Source organism: Pteropus alecto, unplaced genomic scaffold, assembly GCF_000325575.1.
Source record: "Pteropus alecto unplaced genomic scaffold, ASM32557v1 scaffold7, whole genome shotgun sequence".
In the NCBI taxonomy this organism is placed as follows: domain Eukaryota; kingdom Metazoa; phylum Chordata; class Mammalia; order Chiroptera; family Pteropodidae; genus Pteropus; species Pteropus alecto.
This window is the reverse complement of record NW_006494614.1, coordinates 33,308,574-33,315,415: the sequence shown is the minus strand read 5'-3', so window position 1 is coordinate 33,315,415 and position 6,842 is coordinate 33,308,574. Positions and strand designations below refer to the sequence as shown.

Below are 6,842 nucleotides of genomic sequence, written 5' to 3'. Positions count from 1 at the left end.
CGACTTTCAAAGCACAGCACATCAGGCACTTAATGAGCAAGGACACTTCAGTTTCCTTGGAAAGAAATCAGGAATGGAAGCTTTCTGCTTGGATAGAGTACTTTTCTAGGATCTGTTGAGTAGCAATATTTTCCTAATATCGGACAGCACCTCACTAGGTGCAGAGATTGAGCGTGAATGCCCATATCAACCTTCCTTACCATCTCAAGAGGAACCTGTGCTGCTTGTTTAACTTTCTCTTTGGCTGTAAGCAAAGGCATCTCTGATTTCTTTCCGCCACAACACTATCTTAGTATTTTAATGCAATTTGCCCCAGAAAATTATTTACTTCACTAAATTATTTTTACAAGGTAATTATCTAGGATACATATATATCGATAAGGAAGTTAAAACTGTGTTTCAAACGTAAGCACCACAACCTAGCACATGGTTACACCATCGCCCCCAAACAATATGTGTGTAAACTGTCCAGCACATACCTCTGTTTACGCTTTCTCCAGGTCAACCACATCAACCACAAACACTGAAGTCCACAGAGATTTCTGATACCACTCCAGTCAAAGGCCCTTTTCAGAATGCCAAGTTTGTCGAGGACTACTGATGACAGACTTTAAAATTAAGTGAGACACTATTCACAGGCTGACAGATCAATATATACAGAAAGGTCACTGTACCCAGAATTCTGCCAAGAAAGTGCTAGACAAGTAGTTCTGTCAGAAACACATATACTCATACATACCCCACAAGTAGAAAAATAGAAGGGCTAGGTCAAACTCCAACTCAGCAAAATGAAATGGAAGAGCTTGCCATGAGAAGCAGTTTAAAAAAAATTTAAAAGTCAGTAGTGTTCCTGGCAAGGTTCAGATGGAAAAACAGCAACAGATCCCAGAAGCAGAGTTCTAGCCAGCAATATAACCTCAGCTCAAGCCATTTTAAGTAAGGGCAGGGTAACACTAAGTCTTTACTGCAAGATTGCCCATCCTCTGGGCCTTCAGGCTGAGCCATGACTTGGTGGTCTATGACAAATCAATCAATAAACATCGACCAAATATTTGTTACATGTTCAGGACGCTGTGAATCATTGTCAAGGGAAGAGGAGATTTTTGTCAGGCTTATGACAGCCACTGTTTAGGCGCTAGACCACCTTCACAACACAATCAGCTGGGGGAGGCATTTCTCCTAGTTTACATGTGAGAGACTAATACTAGGCAAATCCCACAAGGCCCATGAGTAATAAGCGGAGTCAGGCCCTGACCTCAATTCTGCCTGACTCTAAAGCCCACAATACCACATTACCATTTATAAAATATAGCTCCTGCCCTAAAGAGTCTCAAAATAGCCTAAACCAAGTAGAAATCAATACAGCTAGTATAATGAAGGGCTAATGAACAAGTATTGTTAAGACTTTAAGGAAAAAAGAGAAATGAGTAGTTAGAGAAGACATTATGAAAGAAGTAGGACTTAGGCTTTTCCTTAGAATATGGGTAAGATTTGCCCAGGAGAGTGGAAAGAAGGGAGGGAGTTTCTAGGGAAAGCAATCTGAGCAGTGACAGTGCAGTGAGAACAAGCTTGGCTCCTTTGGTAGGATAGAAAGACCAAACCGCACAGAGCACAAAGACATATACTGACCTGAAAACAGGATTTAGACATGAGGAGTGAGGCCTGATTATGAAAGGCCTTGAAAAAGCAGGCAAATTTATTTAGACTTAAATAGCAGAGAATGAAGAACTGAAGGTGGCAAGGCAAGGAGAAACATAAGGAAGTGATAGTTTAAAAAGATTAGACTGACAAGAAATGAAGAAGATTCCAGGAAAAGGAGCATTGTTCATTCATTCAGCAAACATTTACTAAGGACTTAATAACATCCAGGCTTGGAAGGCTAGCTAAAAGCCTGCTCTAGTCTGCAGGAGAGGAAGGGTGAGGTTCTCGATTAAAATATGGAGGGAGGTATGTATACACATCACACTTCAAAGGCCTCAATTCATTGATATAAAGGAAGAAGGAAATGAAAGAAAAGTTAAAGATAATTTCAAAGGTTCAAGATCGACATGATTTCCACCTTTACTAGTAACCTCAAAAAGCAATGAGAATAAAATATATAATGAAAATATAAGAAGAGCTTTGATGATGTTGAACAGCCAACTGATACCCCCTCACCCCACCCCCAAAACCTGTTCCTTATCCTGGTAGCTCATTTCCATACAATCTGTAGGAAGGAAACTTCACTGAGAAAAACCGATTCTTTGTGACTAAAATGCTGAGTTCCCTGGGCAAGAAAAACAGACTTCTGCCTACTCAGACAGGCTCCATCAACCCTCCAACACATCCCTCCATCATCTAAAACCAATCTTATTTAGAAACGTGGCTTACCATTCCCAGTCAGCCACTGTTGACTTTGGGGAAGAGGAAGAAGGCAAAGTAAAGAGGGGAGAAATAAAAAGTGGGCAGGGTCACTGTAGAGGGCTGTATCTTAAGGCGGGGGCAGTGGTACAGAATACCATTTAACATAAAGAATCCCAGCACAGTTCTCATTTCTACACCACTTCCTAGTGTTTTACAATTACTGGTCCTCAAATAGATAGGAAGGCCTTAAAAGATTCTTTACTAAATCGCAGCGCTTTGTTTAGAAACTATTTCAAATGTGCATATTTATGCGTACATTAACTACTAGTACAGCTAGCATATGCTTGAGACACAGCTTTTTCTTAATAATTTATATGTTGACTACACAAATTTAAAGCTCATTTTAACTTTAAATCCAGCAATAGTACAATTCACTATTGGGGCACATCCAGAAAGTCCACTCATTGTAAAATGTGAAATGTGAAAACTGTAGCTATTGAACTTCTACTGCTACAAAGAATGTTCCAGGCCAAAAACAAAACAAAATAAAACAAACAAAAACCTCAACTGCCAATACTTTACAGAAATCTAGCCCTGCATGCAAAATTCAGGATGATATTGTCTCAGCACAGTCCAGCTTTAGCAAGAGCAGATCTCTATTTAGTTATAAGGGTAAATAAATACTATTTTCTGCAGAATGATGCATTAAAGTACTTTTATATTTAAAATAAAAGCCCTCAATGTTAGTGTCAAAGCCAAACTTTAAAAGGTGCATTACAAAAGGAACTCTTGCTCTGGAAAACCCTTCAACATCCCTCTCATAACATGTACTCAGATAAGAAAGAAATCAGAACAGAAAGAAACCCAGTGAAAAATGGTTGCACATAAATGCGTGAGGATTCTCGCTCAGAACCCTTGCAGGACAGCCAAAGGCCTAATCATGAAAATTCCAAGGGCAAGTCCTCCTCATCCTACTAAAGGGGCTTCACGTCGGGCACGAACGTTGGCCCTCTTTTACACTAAAAGGTAAACACCCATCAAAATCTTCCAGACTCAGGAAACGGGAGTTTTCATGCCAAGAGGGAGAGACCCACATTACGGCGAAGAGAAACTACAGCTCATTAACCCCTCCTTCCGCCTCCGATCTCTCACGGGGCCACCCGCCAAGGGTCCTTCCGCAGCTCCAGTCCATCTCCCCGAGTGACAGGTCGCCCGGCAGAAGCCCCTAAATCCCTGACCCCACTTACAGGCGCCGCGAACATAGGCGGGGGCCCGCCCCTGCGGTGAGCGCAGCTCCTCTGCGAGTGGAGCGCAGCAGCCCGCTCGGGAATGGGGAGTCGGGGCGATCCCTGCTAGGAGAGGCCGAGGCGTCCGTGCAGGGACGCCCGAGAGGTCTGGCGAGTTGCACGGGCCGCGCGGCGCATGGTAGAGCAGCAGGAACCCGGCTGCTCTCCAGTCTCCGGCAGGAAAACAAACAAAAGGCAGGGAGGCTTTTAGCGGGGACGACCGGCCGCTTTCCCTGGGAAGTTACCCTGCAGCTCCCCTCGCTGGCCCTGCGCGTCCCTGCACCGCGTGCAGGCCGCCCCGGGGCGCGGAGCAGCTGCGCTCCATTCTCGGCTAGGGGTCGGACAGAGCCCAGGGATCCCTGCAGCCAGCTGACCATGAATGTGAGCTCAGCTCCAAACGCACACCTTACTGCAGATCGGCTGCATCAGGGATCGAGATTTAGAAATGGTGGCCGTGGATGCACGTTCTGAGAACATTTCATGATAGGTAATCATGGTGAAAACATTTCTCCTGGTTTTAAAACGTAACTGAGATTGCAAGACATTGTGATGGAAGTCAGTGCTACTGAATTGTACACGCAGAATGGCTAAGATGGCAAATTGTGTTATATATATTTTTACCACAATAAAGTGTTTAAAATAAAGATGCAACTGATTGCCTGTTAGCATTCATTTGAACTCTAAGAGTTTTTATATTGTTAACTTTAGTTTGAAAAAACGGATCGTTTTCTAGGTGGGAAATAGCCTAGATATGCTCTACACAACAGCTATTCTCTGTAACCGGTTATATGAAATCTAACATTTAACACTTGTTAAACACATTCACTTTTGTCATAAATTATATTGTAGACATTACCTTAAATCATACACAAAAGGACTGGCTCTGAAGTGCTTTGAAAAAAGACATTGCTTCAACGTCCTCAATTTAAATGTACATAATTGCCGCAAGCCAATAGTTCTCAAACTTTGCTTGGAGGCATCAGAATCACCCGGAGGGTGTGTTACAGCATTGCTGGGCCCTATCCATGATCGATGCTGATGCTGCTGGTCAGGGAAATCACAATACCCTAAGCAACACAATTTTAATGAATAAAGGAGTAACTTTTACACAATGTGGATCTTTGTCTGACTTTAAAATCCCCAGCTCACAACCATATCAATTTTATCTATTTTTATTTTTGAATTGTAAAGAACTGAAGACAGATCGTTTTTATCCCTAAAGAATCTATACAAAAGTCCTGAATCCCTCTCTCCTCTTGCTCCTGTTGAAGAACCCTACAACACATAATCAGTCAAGCTTTCTTAGACTTCCTGTTGCAAATGGGAGAGTCACCTGGCAACTTGGCAAATGTATAACATTTATCTACCTTTGCGTTTGCCTATACATCAAACAAACCCTGTGGCAAATGAAATTATCAAATGTCGTTATCAATGAAAAGATAGGTAGACGAGAGGGAGTCTAAAATCTTATGCTACTCCCATGAAAAATGATTTTTAAAGTATCTTAAAAAGATCAGTTTTTGTCAAATTCAGTTGTCCAAGCAAGTCTACCTAGCAAACAGAGAGACTATCTTGCTCTGCCTTTACAAGAGTCCACTGAGCTATTAAATGGCTTTGGTCAGCAGTTCTAGCCTCAGGAAAATTACAACCCTGTAAATATAATATGATGAGATACTACAACCCTGTAAGGAGTATATTAGCTACTGATCTAATATAGAAAATTGGTAGTTATGAAACCTAACAGCGTTTTAATAAAATGTGCTTAGTTTATCATTACAAAAACTAATTTTTATTAAACTTTATTGTTTATTTGCTAGAATAATAGAAACCACCTGTGCTAATTCAACAAGATAAATTAGCATTCAACGTGTTTAATGAAATTGAATAGTTCTGAAAATATTTCAATACTTCATTCTTCATTTGCAAAGCTGATCTTTTGTATTCACGAGTCACATATATAATTTTCTTCTATTATAAGTTCTTACATCTAATCTTTTCCCCAGATTTGTTTCAAAATCCCTTTAAAGAGATTATTGGGAAAAAAAGCATTTTTAAAAGACCTAAGCCCTAAAGTCTCTTTTAAAAACTAAAAATTATTAAATTTTTGGCCTCTGATAAACATGAAAATACTTTTTATAGGTAGCTGATTTAGGATGTAACTAAAAATACACCCAGCCGAAGGGTGGATCCTAATATTAAGACAGCTTAATATTAGGCTTCCATGTTGTAGCTTACTATTCTGCAACCCCTTCTACGCTCCACTCCTTTTTTTACCTCTTGTCTCTATTTTTCTGCCGAAAATGTACTGCACTGTTAAGGTCTCCAGTGGATAGAAAGTTTAAAATGGATAGAAAGTTTAAATTCTGTGAACTCGTTGAAAGTAGGTCTTGGAACCCTGATGACTATTAGTACCTGGTACCTAGCAGAAACTAGAAACTCCGTAAATGTTTGCTGAATGAAGAAATTAAGAGGCTATAAGACTGTAGGTTTTCACCGTGCACTCAAAATTCCATATACAAAACGACGTAAAGTGTGAGAAAATAACAAAACGCCTCATAAGTAAAAGCGCCTTTTGTGGAAGTGAAATCAGGTGCTTGGGCTTTAAAAGGTGGGGAGAGTACCGTGTGGCAGTTCCGGCGCTCCACGCGGAACAGTGGACTATAAATCCCAGAGTGTCTCGCGGGCGCCATCTGGGCAGGATTCGTTTTTAAGGCTTTGGAGTCTCAACGTCCTTCCCCCGTTGCATGATGGGAACTGTAGTGCGACATGCCTTGCGGTGGCCGAGTTTACTTCCCCCTTGTTGCTCTCCTGAATGAATCTTTCCCTCAACCTGTGCTTTTAAAAAGTTTAGTCGTTATAACAGCCTGTGATTGTAGTGGAGTTTCACTGTTTCCCTGCATTCCTGGTTTAGAACTCCAGCTACAGTGGTCGAGAACCCTATAGCGACCGTCCCGAGCACCAAGTTCAGCGCTCATTGGGGCTTCTTGCCTTAGGCTCTCAACCCTTAATTTGAATTACACACATTTTTGAGATAACGCTTTTTCCAAGTTTGCTTAAGTGTTCACTGAGCCGAATAAGTGGGTTGAGTTTGGGGTTCGGCGAATTTGTGATTACACGCCCAGTTCGGCCTTGCGCACACAGTAGGCCCACAGCCCCTCGTCCTCCACTGGGCAGCACGCACGGGGCAGTAGAGCCGTGCCGCGCACGCAGGCG

At 41.8% G+C, this 6,842-nt stretch overlaps 1 protein-coding gene across 1 annotated transcript in view; it reads right to left on the bottom strand.

Moving 5' to 3' along the window:
• Positions 1–3,936, bottom strand: part of ICK (intestinal cell kinase) — a 53,056-nt gene extending 49,120 nt beyond the window's left edge. Inside the window, exon 1 of the mRNA XM_006926437.3 lies at positions 3,591–3,936. The gene's annotated coding sequence lies outside the window, so the exon portion shown is untranslated. The remainder of the gene's footprint in view (positions 1–3,590) is intronic.
• Between the last annotated feature and the right edge of the window lie 2,906 nt (positions 3,937–6,842).